Source organism: Panthera uncia (genome assembly GCF_023721935.1).
Source record: "Panthera uncia isolate 11264 chromosome A3 unlocalized genomic scaffold, Puncia_PCG_1.0 HiC_scaffold_12, whole genome shotgun sequence".
NCBI lineage: Eukaryota > Metazoa > Chordata > Mammalia > Carnivora > Felidae > Panthera > Panthera uncia.
Genome location: NW_026057579.1, coordinates 9897674 through 9910775, shown reverse-complemented (window position 1 = coordinate 9910775; position 13102 = coordinate 9897674). Strand labels below are relative to the sequence as shown.

The 13102-nt window shown below is 46.7% G+C and overlaps 1 long non-coding RNA gene and 1 pseudogene across 2 annotated transcripts in view; one reads left to right on the top strand and one right to left on the bottom strand.

The window, feature by feature from the left end:
• LOC125937528 (uncharacterized) overlaps positions 1-13102 on the bottom strand; it is a 91531-nt gene that overhangs the window by 54987 nt on the left and 23442 nt on the right. The gene's annotated exons all lie outside the window — the stretch shown is intronic.
• LOC125937525 (transcription initiation factor TFIID subunit 9-like) lies at positions 1770-3985 on the top strand (annotated as a pseudogene).

Here is a 13102-nt window from a genome sequence, read left to right as displayed (position 1 = left end):
ATAATTATGTGATTCTTCACAGTTCCATAGCTATAATTTACATTTCCGGCCATACATGGTTGAGATTATGATCTCTCTCGTGGTCGCAAATCTTCCCTGCCCAAATCTAGACTGTTTCAATTTGGCCCACTGAGTTGGCCGAGAAATTTGGGGGGGAAGGGGAGGTTTCTTCGGATTTTCCCCAACTCAGCCATGCATTATTAACACCCAGTTTCTCTACAAAGAGGGTAGCTTGCGGGGGGTGCAGAGGCTATAGCTGCATTCTGATTCCCCACCTTATCCCGCACTGGAAATGCTCTCAGGGCAGGGACCCTCTTCAGCATGCACAGAGCCCATGAGAAATGCCCTTCCGAACCACAGTTAGCTAGACCCCAACTCAAGTCTCTCGCTCAACGGAGGAGCTAGTGAACTGAGTTGGGTCTCAAAAGAAGCGTCCACACAAGCAGACTGTGCAGATCGCAGATGCCAGCCTATGGCTCAGCCTCCACCCTTGTGCAGCGCGGTAGCCGACTTGGAGCTCACTGTTCCATCACCCCCCACCCCGCCCCAGGCATTTCTCAGAAGTGATGCTGTCTCTCCCTGGCTCAGCGTCCTGAGACCCATTCATGAGAAGAGGGGCCTCCTCCTTCTCTTCCTACATCAGCTTTAGTGAAGCATACATTATATACAACCAAATGCGTTCATGTTAAGTGACCAGTTTGATGAGTTTGGACGAATTTATACACCAGTTTAACCTCCACCGCAATATCAAGGTATAAAATTTGTGCATCACCCCAGAAAGTTCCCTTGTGTCCCCTCCCACTCAACCTCCAACCTGCACTTCAGCCTCAGGCAACCAGAAATCTGCTTTTTTGGCACTATAGGTTGTCTTTTAGAATATCACATAAATGGGATCATTCTTTCTCTGAGCACATTTTTTGAGATGTGCCCATGTTATTGGGTATATCGATAGTTCATTCCATTTTGTTGCTGTATAATATTGTATCACGTTGGTATGTCATAAATAGTTCATCAACTCACCTATTTGGGGTTGTTTCCAGTTTGGGGTTATTATGAATGAAGCTGATAGGAACATTCATATGCTAGTCTTTCAAAGACATGTTTTTATTTGGAAGGTGGAGGCAAAAACGTAGGCGTGGAGTTGTCACATGGTAAGTGTTAGCTTTACAAGAAACTTTTTACAAGAAACAAGAAGCTTTACAAGAAAACATACTGCTTTTCAGATGACTGTACCATTCTGCATTCCCATCAGAATGGATGGAATGAGAGTTCCAGTTGTTATACATCCTCACCAACACTTGGCATGGTCAGCCTGTCTTTAATTTCAGCCACTCTAACCTAGGTGTGGCGGCATCGCATTGTGGTTTTAATTTGCTCTTCCCTAATGACTTGAGCATCTTTTCATGTGCCCATTGGGTATCTTCTTCCTTGACTCAATCGCTCTGACTAACCTGATGGCACGAAATTCGATAATCCTACAGCCAAAAACATCCTTGCCGGTTTCTAGTAGGTTGTTACCCTTTCTTCCTTGCCTTAACCCTGCCAGGACATAAGAAAACTGACAGAAGCTCTGATTTGCCTCCTGTCCCAGGGTGAGGTCATCAAAACAGACCTTCAGAAACTCCATATATAGAAAGTTGAGCAGGTAGATTGAACCTGTGGCATTGGAACACTGCCGGGAGAAAGAAGATATAAAATCATATGTCTCTCTTTCTCCCTTGCTCTGCTATACTTACAGGAACCCCCCCCCCCCCACACAGAGAGAGAGAGAGAGAGAGAGAGAGACAGAGACAGAGAAAGAGAAGAAAGGGAGAGAGGAGGGGAGGGAGGAGAAGGACACAGAGGGAAGTAAAGAGGCTGAGATTGAATTTACTCTAGATTGTAGAGTAGTCATTCCATGTGGACCCAAACTTTTCATTTCCAGGATTTTACAAGATTCCTCCTCTGACTCCCTACTCTTGTTGACAATGTAAAACAAACCCACAGTTAGCCTGGGAATTATCTTTATGGAATAAATCAGCATATTGTTTTGAGTTTTTGCACTGCATGTATTAATTTAAAAAGAACACATGTCTTGGTTCAGTAAAAATTTGCAAAAAGCCAGACATCCCATAAAAAGAATTTGTTGGTTGAGATGTTTATCCCTCTAGCCATCTTTTCCCTTTTATGACTACAAAGAATACTTGTGTTTCTTTACTTGTCAGAATCATCTACTCGGGAAGACTTCTGGCAGTGGGCCCAACAGGAAGTCCCACTGCGCTGAAGCAGGGTCTTTATGAGGTCTGCTTCCTTCCCATCCTTTGACTGGTCTGCACATAGGTGTGTTACCACCTTGCCTTTGCCAGAGAGAGCATCTTTCAGCCAGGACGCTCTCCTTGTCCAAGGCACGACTCAGAGAGGCCGGGCCCAGGCTACGCAGGCTCACAGTCTACGCCTCCTCTGTCTTGTTGTGGTGCCTCCGCAGTTGTGGGTGTGCCTGGGGAAACCTGGCATGTTACTGCTTCACCAGAACACTGTCTGATGTGGAGGAAGAGACTTAGAGGGCCACAGAAATCAGAAGTTTCCAGAGGTAAACTAAGACCTTCCAGTGATCAATGCTTCGTTAACCAATCTCCCATCAACTGTGAAGATAATCAATATCCATAATGATGAGCCTAAAGCATTCAAGATCCCCAAGTGCTTTCTGCATTAAAAAAAAAAAAAGCTAAATTGCATGTGGTTAACATTAAAACTTTAAGTAATTTTGCTATAATCTTGTAAACCCATTGGTCTCCAAGCTTTTGTGATTTCATTGATTTTATCAGCTTTTAAAACATCTTCTGAACGTCCTGCTCACTGGTACACCAGGGCTTGGAAAAACCATGCTAGGCAAAGAACTTGCATCAAGCTTGGGACTGAAATACATTAATGTGGGTGATTGAGCTCAAGAAGTCTGATCAACGGACATCATGGAGTCTGGCGAGAGGGCTTGTCCCAAGAGCATGCCTGAAGATCCACGGATGATGGCACAAATCCTGAAGGATAAGAGCATTACAGAATATGAGCCAAGAGTTGTAAGTCAGATGTTGGAGTTTGCCTTCTGATACGTGACCACAATTCTAGATGATGCAAACATTTACTCAAGCCATGCTAAGAAAGCTACTGTTGATGCAGATGGTGTGCGATTGGCGATCCAGTGCCGTGCTGATCAGTCTTTTGCCTCTCCTCCCCCAAGAGATTTTTTATTAGACATGGCAAGGCAAAGAAATCAAAGTCCTTTGCCATTAATCAAGCCATAGTCAGGCCCCAGGTTGCCACCTGATATTGCTTGACTGTTCCAAACTATAGACTTAAGTCTTTACAAAGAAAGGCATCTACTTCTGCGGGAAGAATAACAGTTCTGTGGTTATTACTAGCGGACCAAGTACTCCCACGCTTGGCACACCAACCCCACACACCATGTCTGTGTCAACGAAAGTAGGGACTCCAATGTCCCTCACAGGGCAAAGGTTTACAGTACAGAGACCCACTTCACAGCCCCCAACTGCAAAAGCATCAATTCCTGCAACATCCGCGGTTCAGAATGTTCTGATTAATCCATCATTAATCGGGTCCAAGAACATTCTTATTACCACTAACATGGTGTCGTCGCAAAATACCGCCAATGAATCAGCACATGCACTGAAAAGAAAACAAGAAGATGATGACGATGATGATTGTGATAAACTGTGATAATGTGTAATCTGGCCTTGATGCTTGTAACATGTATACTTGGTCTTGAATCCATTGCACTGAGATTAAACATGCATGCTGGGTGTTCTCAAGTTGTGTTGTAGGAAATGTAAATGGCATTTAATGAGTAAATACAGTTATCCTTTCTGATTGAGATGTGGGATTTTCTTTAGCAGGATTAGTAATGGTTTTTCATCAGGCTTTCAGTATAAAAAATAAAGTCGTTCACCAAATAAATAAATAAATAAATAAATAAATAAAAGTTGGTATCCCCTCCACATATTTATGTTCATGTATTTATAAGCAACAAATGCTAATTACTAAAATATTCATGATAAAACATACACACAGAACATTTCACAGTATAGAATTGCCTCCTTTCTTGATTAAATAAGAAACTCTTGGGGCGCCTGGGTGGCTCAGTGGGTTAAGCGTCAGACTTCAGCTCAGGTCATGATCTCACAATCCATGAGTTCGAGCCCCACGTCGGGCTCTGTGCTGACAGCTCAGAGCCTGGAGCCTGCTTCGGATTCTGTCTCCCTCTGTCTCTTCCCCTCCCCTGCTCATGCTCTGTCTTTCTCTGTCTCAAAAATAAATAAAAACATTTTAAAAATACAATACAATACAATACAATAAATAAAAAAGAAACTCTTAACAAAATAGAAATAAAAAGATACTTTCTTAAAATGATAAAAGATATTTATCTGAGTCCATCATGCTATTAACACAGAATTTATTTTATTTTTTTTTAATTTTTTTTAACATTTATTTATTTTTGAGACAGAGAGAGACAGAGCATGAACAGGGGAGGGGCAGAGAGAGAGGGAGACACAGAATCTGAAACAGGCTCCAGGCTCTGAGCTGTCAGCACAGAGTCTGACGCGGGGCTCGAACTCACATACTGCGAGATCGTGACCTGAGCCGAAGTCGGACGCTTAACCGACTGAGCCACCCAGGCGCCCCTATTAACACAGAATTTAGAAATATTTGTACTGAAGTCAGGAGCAAGACAAGGATGACATTAATCACTACTATTATTTAATATTGTTCTGGAAGTAGCAGCTCTAATTTAAAAAGACAAATAAATGACAGTATCTATTTAGAAGTAATATATTAACAGAGTGTAATAAATATCGTTATTTATGTAGGTAAATTAATCTGTACGCACGAAAAAAACAGAGAAGTAACTGAAGAACTATTTTCAAAAATAAGAGAGTTTGCTAAGACAGTGTAATAATAAATCAGTGTGTAGCAAGCAATAGCTGAATAGATGTAATGGAAGGTAATGCCTTATTTACCATAACCACAATATAGAATCAAATTTCTAGGAATAAATCTAAGAACTGCTTGATAGACAAGCAGAAATCTCAGGGCCCCAACAAGTAGAAACACATACTGTATTTTGACTAAGAAGACAGCATCCTAAAGTTATCAAAGTTTCCTCAATCTACAAATGTAGTGTAATTCTCATTAAAACACCAACAAGATTCTTTTTGTGTCCTAAAATTCAAATGGAAAAACAACAGCAAGAGTAGTTCTGGAGATTCCGAAGAAGTCAAGTAATGAAGGGCAACCATACCTACCAGACAGGAAAAAAAAAAAAAAAAAAAGTATTATGAAGCTCTAAGAAGTCAACCAGTACTGTGAATGAACGGATGAACTGATCAGTGAAACAGAACGGAATGGCCCTAAGTGCACCCAAATACACATGTAAATTTGGTATACGATAAAGAGGGCACGTAAAATGGATTATACAGTACGTGGGCCCTTAGAAGAAAAGGAGAGTGGGAAAAAAATGGACCAGCCTGTAAAATTATTAGCCAGCAGGAGGCAGCAGCCTCCTGAGATCGAGCCTCCCGAGGCACCATTGTCCACAACCCCGCGTCCAGGCATCGCCCGCGATCCGGGATCATTCCATTCCAAGTGTGCCCCACTGTGTCTGCAGCCATACACAGTAACTGCTCACTGGGAGCCCTTGCTCTTTAGCCCAGAATAGCACAGCAGGGAAAGGCATGCCAACCAGGAAGGCATTCAAGGCTTAGAGGAAAAGACAAGGAGAAAGAGGAAGAAGGAGAAAGCGAAGAGCCTAATGGAAGAGCCTTGTTGACGGGCCCAACTTGGGGATAAAGAAAGAGGTGCCTATGATAGAGAATCCTGGAGATCTCATCACAGAGAGATCTGAGGTGTCATCTAGGAACATCCATCACCTGCAGGACAGTCTCGCCAGGAGCCCAGAGGCACGGCTCGGCGTGATCTCAGCAAGCCGAGTACGTGTTGTTGGGAATACTTCTTCCAGCTGTGCCAGCTCACAGGCTCCGGGTGGGAAGGGCGCGAGATGACAAACGTGGGTACACTTAGCAGACTCCGATCCGAGGCGATCGTTTGCTTTGAGTTGAGCACGCACTCACCTCGCCGTTGTTAACCTTTTGTTTCCAGAGGAGCCACGGACTATGCAGACCCAGCAAGAATCCAGATACCCTCCCCCGAAGGAAGTTAAGGTTGGGAGCCACAGAGTAATCGACACCCTGTCCAAAGTCAGGTCCCCGGGAGGAGCGTTGACCCTGTGAGTGTCCTGCTTTGTTTGCCTTCATCCTGGCAGGCGGCGAGGCGTCTTGCGGGACTTGATGAAAGACACAGAGCTCCAGCCAGAGCAGGGCAGCAGCGAGGCTTTCCTAGATGCGGGGCCAACGTCAAAGCTCTCCTGTTCCGCGCTGACATGTGCAACTCTTGAGCAGGTCTGATAACACATGCAGAGACAGACTCTTGAGTTCCTGAGGGGAGAGATCAGACCCAGAGATGTTCCATACTGAGCTGGCAGAGACGCAAAAGCCTGATTGGGAAAGCCATGAGGCCCCCAAATCCACTGTGCGGATGGATGGGCCACGGCTGCCTTGGGGGGTCCTGGTGGCTTCGTTATCTATTTCCAGAGAAAGATTAGGAAGGCGTGCAGAGCACAGGGGAAAATGTGCTGCTTTCTCCCTGGGGTTCATTTGTTTTCCATAAATTGAGGCTTCCAGGGAAAGATGGCAGGATATAAAATAAAACAAGTACTGCGCCCAGAATCGGATTCAGATCCAGACCCGGCACTTGCTGCGTGGACAAAGTTGCACGAGGGACTTAAACTCTGTGGGCCTTAGTTCCCTCATTCATAAAATGGCGCTAAAAGTTCCCGCCATGCAAGATTCTGTTAGATTAAATAAATGTACATAGGGGCGCCCGGGGGGCTCAGTGGGGTTAAGCACCCGACTCTTGACTTCGGCTCAGGTCATGATCTCACAGTACGTTGAGTTCGAGCCCTGCATCGGGCTCTGCACTGACAGTGCAGTCTGCTTGGGATTCTCTGTCCCTCCCTCTCTCTCTCTCTCTCTGTCCCTCCCCTGCTTGCTCTCACTCTCTGAAACTAAACTAAACTAACTAAAATAACCACAAAATAATTGGCCTGTAGAAATGGGACTTTTTAGCCGCTTCCCTTCTGAGGGGATAGAGATTCTTCTGGCTATTTACATCTTCCCTAGATGTTTCCACATTGCTTTTTATCCCCATAACCCTGTAGTGACACAAAAGTTGCCCACACAAGTGCCTGTTGACTATTCCTCTCGATTCTGGTGGTTGAATAAATATCCACAGAGACAGGCACAGCAATGAGCCCACCGGCCGGAAGCCCAGGGGAAGGGCGCGGTGGCATCCAAGGACTCTCCACAAGTCCTTGCACAGAGGACATCGTCTTGCCCCGTATCCCGTGCGGCACACACACTAGTTGGGGAATCCGTGTCTGTTTTTTGGACCTAATTGGGTCTCGAAAATAGTTCAGAATCCTGGTGAGTCTTTCCTGAATTCACATAGTTTGTTTGACAGCATTTTCCGTTTCCCGTTGGCTCCTGAGAGCCCGAAAGCAAGTCAAGGCAGGAAACCCACAAACTGCTCGTGCAAGATGCCGTGTGAAACACTTTCACACTTTGGCTCTTCGAATTCTCCCCACAAGGTCATTATGGCCATTTTACAGGTGATAAAACACAAGCTCCCTGAGGCGAAATCGCTCGGGCAGTGATAGCCTGAGCTGGGGGTCGCATCTGGCGCTTCCAGAAAGAGAAGAGGAGGGAATGAGAATTTTACGGAGAGATTAAATGCCATACTTTGGAGCGTTTTGTAAGCCTGTAGAAGCCTCTGGAGCCTGGCAGTTTTGGCTTCGCTTGCAAGTCTGGCATCCAGGGCGCTGGCTACTTTCCTTCGTTTGCCTCTTCTCTGTTCTCCCTCATCCTCTTCTTTGTTTTCCATTTCTTCCCCCAGTTAGACCTTAGAAGGCATTTACTGGCTCCATTTAGCCAGCAGAAATCTCCCACGCCCAGAGGGAGGCCTTCGGGTACTTTCTGCTGGAGGGCCTCAGCCTGGACTCAAGGGGAGCCCTTCACAGTGGCGTGCCTTGCATCCAGGGGTGCAAGGAACATCTGGGCTGGGCTGCCGCGATCTGCCAGTCCCTTTCCAAGGCACTTTGGCCTTCCTTCCCTCGGGGTGTTTTTGGTTTTTCCCAACAATCAAATAAACGGAGTGTTCTGTGTTACTGGTTCGGTTATCTTGGTACATGGGGGAAGGAGCCAAGGAGAAAACTGATACTCCGTGTTATGCAAGCTGTTTTCTGGGAAATTCAGAACCGTCTCCTGCGTGGCTCAAGGCTACGGCCCGCTGTCTGCATCCTGCACTGGGGAGCCACCCAGGCGGGCAGGGCAAGGACCACCGCGTTGGGGGGCATGGTCTGTGGCTTCCTTTCATCTTCCTGAGCTGTGGTGCAGCCCACAGAAACCAACATCTTCAGCCTTTGTACACACAGCCACCTAGCAGGCGCTCGGTAAAAGAATCAAAAGGGAAAGGGGCTTGATTGCACCGGGGGCTTCCAAGAAACCCACGGGGTTGAGACTGACAGGTAGACCTTGGACAGGTGGAAGCAGACACTTCGATCTCGCCAGAGCCCCCTCTGGAGTCCCTACCGGAAGACCACCTGTCATTTCTTGGCATCTCCTGTGCCAGCCATGCCCTGAGAGGTTCTGCCCCTCTCAGCGCTAAGGGGTGCTCAGGCCCGTGTCCCCTGGGAGCCAAGGATTTTTGCACCCAACCTTGATTTGAAATTTTTAAGTGATAATGAAAATACAGTAATGATTTTTTCAAGCAACAATGAAAAGCCAGATGCTATTCAACACCATATATATTTAATTGTAATGCACGTGATTGTCCTGGAAAGGTCAATCTTCATTTTAGGATTGTCCTTTGGGGTTTTAGTCGTTTGGAATTGTTCTCATTTTACAAGCGCAAAGACTATTGTCCAGAGAGGCTAACTAACTTGTCCGAGGTCATACAACGAGTGAGCCACAAAAACGCGATTCTAACTCAGAACTGTCCGGTTCCTACGTCCACAGATGGGCCACGGCGGGAAGTGTGTGAAGCTTTTCCTGAGCATCCCTGGGCATTCCTGTTTTTTCACTGCTTCTCAGAAGCCCTGACTTCCTTTACTTAAGGGGCACGGTCCTTCCTTCCTACGCTCCCTGCTCCTCTGATACATCATTTCTGTGTTGATGGAAACATTCACCTTCCCTTTCACCCCTATTGTTAACCAGAAGGCCCTGCCTCCATTCACAGAGGAATTAGGTTTGCAGATGGATGAGAAAGACCCCTCTTCCTCCCTCGCCACAAAATCATCCTTTTTCTGAGGCTGAACCATGTGTTTCCTGAGGAGTCAGGCGGGACAGATAGCAGGGAAGGCTGCTGGGCTAGCCCTGCCCTCTCAAGGCCCTAATGTCTCCTGTTCCACCATCCGCCCCTGGATGCCAAGGACCAGGCCTTGCTGTGAGAATTAGAGGAGGCAAGGAATATAAACATGACCAGCACCGTGTCTGACAAGCACGCAGCGATCCCGACTCGCCCCTTCCCCCACTTCCTAGTATCCCCTCCTCTCCTCCGGCTGTCCTGCCATCCTGCCCTCCCAGCCGGCTCCCCGCTGTCCCCGCACAATCTTGTCCCAGGCGGGTAAAGACCCAGCAGACCAGCATCAAGGAGCAGTTGCCAGTTGGGGGAAGGCCAATGAGGGTTGGGAGGACAGAGAATGACAGAAGGCAAGTTGTGGAAAGATTGAGGACCTAATCTTTCATCACATATGGGTGACTCATGTGCAAGCATGCGTGCGTGTCTGTGCGTGCACGTGTGTGTGTGTGTGTGTGTGTGTGTGTGTGACTCAGGGTAGGGATTTGAATTTGAGACCTTATTCCCTCCATTTTGCATATAAGGGGATGATCACTTCGAGACGTTAACTTGCACAAATTCACACATTTCTACAAACTGGCAGAGATAAGATTTGAACCCCCCAAGTTTTTTAAATGTTTATGTGTTTATTTGGAGAGAGAGAGAGAGAGAGAGTAAGCATGAGTGGGAGGGACAGACAGAAAGGGAGAGAGAGAATCCCAAGCAGGCTCTGGGCAGTCATCGAACCCTAGAATTGATGAAGGCCCTTAGCCCCACATGACACGAACTCCGTGATCCTGGCACAGCATACCCACGTGCCACACACCCCATGACCCGCTGTCTCCTCAGACTTCACTCCTACAACTGGCTCCTTCTGTCCTGCCTCCCCCTCTCCTCCCTCCGTTTTGGACCACTGTGGCCAGCAGAGACAATGCCTAAGGATTACCTACTTTGAAAAAAGATTTCCCTTGACCACATAGCTCCTTGCACACATCCCCTCAGAGAGCCCCAATTTCTCTGATTCTCCTCTCACATCCCTGAAAAAGCAAGCCGTGTAACCAGTCCACTACATTGTTTTCAGATCTCAGATGTTCTCATGGAGTCTTCAAAAGTCCATAGGGCCTCTGCCCTGCCTGACGGGGATGCAATCTCGTTTTTAATTGGGTGGCTATCCCACCATGGTTCAATGTCTAATAGGGCTTCTGGTCACCTCATGATGAACTTGAAACCGAGAAAAAACATGACTCTACATGAACTCCACATACATTTCTTTTTTTTTTAATGTTTATTTATTTCTGAGAGAGAGAGAGACAGAGCATGAGCAGGGGAGGGGCAGAGAGAGAGGGAGACTCAGAATCTGAAACAGGCTCTGGGCTCTGAGCTGTCAGCACAGAGCCCTATGCGGGGCTCGAACTCACAAACCATGAGATGATGACTTGAACCGAAGTTGGTTGCTCAACCGACTGAGCCACCTAGGCTCCCCCACATACATTTCTTAAAGTAAGATCAAAGGACCATTTCTCTACATGGCTCTGAGTGATTATTGTCACCTCCTCACCTACTGTATTGGTATAATAACATGTTGTTCTATTGAATTATTGTGATTTATGTTGTTATCCATAGGATCTACATAAATAAAAAAAAAAATCAGGCAATTACTATAAAAAGACCTTAAAAGTCAGGAGCCTTCTGAAAGCAAGCTGCTATTTAAAAGACATGAGTTCAAGAAACTGAAATGTAGGGGCACCTGGGTGGCCTAGTTTGTTGAGCATCTGACTTCTGCTCAGGTCATGATCTCACAGTTTGTGAGTTCGAGCCCCGTGTCGGGCTGTGCACTGAGAGCATGGAGCCTGCTCGGATCCCCTGTCTCCCTCTCTCTCTGACCCTCTCCTACTCCTCCCCCCCCCCCCCCTCCCCCTCCCTCCCTCGTAGGCCTGAGCCTGCATAGGTGCTCTCTCTCAAAAATAAATAAACGTTAAAAAAAAGAAAGTGAAATGTATTCTTTCAACGTTTTTTTTTTTTTTTTTTTAATTTATTTTTGGGACAGAGAGAGACAGAGCATGAACGGGGGAGGGGCAGAGAGAGAGGCAGACACAGAATCGGAAACAGGCTCCAGGCTCCGAGCCATCAGCCCAGAGCCTGACGCGGGGCTGGAACTCACGGACCGCGAGATCGTGACCTGGCTGAAGTCGGACGCTTAACCGACTGCGCCACCCAGGCGCCCCGAAAGTGAAATGTATTCTTAATTAATCCTTGGAGATTATGCCTAAAATCATTATTTAGGGTCTCCTCCCCATGTGCCCCAACAGGAGCATTACAATTTGAAATTGAACCGAAATTCTTAACCTGAGTCTAGCTTCCTGGCCATGAGAGAGATTCACCAAACTTCACAACTCAAGGTGGACAACTCCCAGGGGCCGATGCCTAAGTAGCAGAAGGGAACGAGAGAGAGGAGCAGCATCCAAAGAAGGCTCATGGGTAATCCTGTGCTTTTGTGAATCTTCCACCTGGAAGAATAACCTGGAAAGTGTCACGGGCACGTTATTTTTAAGTGCCAAGATCGGAGATGCAGAGAGGAGGAGCATGTTGCAACGCAGCCTCGTGGGGCTGGCTGAGCCCCGGGGAGTGAGCCTCTTCAGGAAAGACATCCCCAGCCCCGGTGACGGTGACAAGGATTAAGACTTCCTTTAGGGCATGAAACCTCATTAGCTCAGGCTTCATCAATCTGGAATTCATGCAATTAGACCAAGTCTGGTTTGATGTTTATCTTTGATTTGCCAACTCTTTCTTCAGGGTCACGCAGATTCACAGCAAAAACAAATTGCCAAGGGAGTGTTGAGGGATATGGCTGACCCTTCACAGTCAGGTGGGATGTGTCTGGAGGTGTTTGTGAATGGCAGCAGAGTTTCACATGCCCTCTGTACAATGCAGTCGAGTGGAAATGAAAATTTTGAGTGACCTTTGTATTCTTAATGATTCTCCGTAGGCATTTATGAACCTGCCTCAGGATCCTTCTTTGTCTGACGGCTTCTCTGTCTTAATGTCATCACCAGCAGCTGCTGTTTTTCCTGGGGCCATTTTCTACAAACTTTTGCTCTCAATCAGTTCCCAAGGATCACAGGGACTCTGAAGTCAAGTAGAAAATGTTAATGCTACGTGGACACCAGCAGGTGGGCAGTGGGCCAGGTTCACTAGCTGATGGAGGCACTCCCATCCTGTGGCCTCCCTGGCCATGGGATTCAAATTTGTGCTTCAGAAAAATCACCATACGGAATGGATCCTCAGTCACTAAGTCCATGACTGCCAAGTCTATAAATGTCAAGGGTTTTTGTAATACAAAGTAGTGGCTCATAAACCCAGTTGTTAGATATTTTTGAATGTTTATTTTTGAGAGAGAGAGAGAGAGAGAGGGCTCGCATGCTCACAAGTGGGGGAGAGGCAGAGAGACAGGGAGGCGCAGAATCCGAAGCAGGTTCCAGACTCTGAGCCGTTGGCTCAGAGCCCGACAGGGGGCTCGAACCCACGAACACTGAGATAATGACCTGACCCAGAGTCAGATGCTCAACCAACGGGGTCAGCCAGGCGCCTACAGTTGTTATATCTCAATTCACTGGGAGATTGAAAGTAATTTGCTCATAAAAATAAAGTTCCAACAAGCACAAAT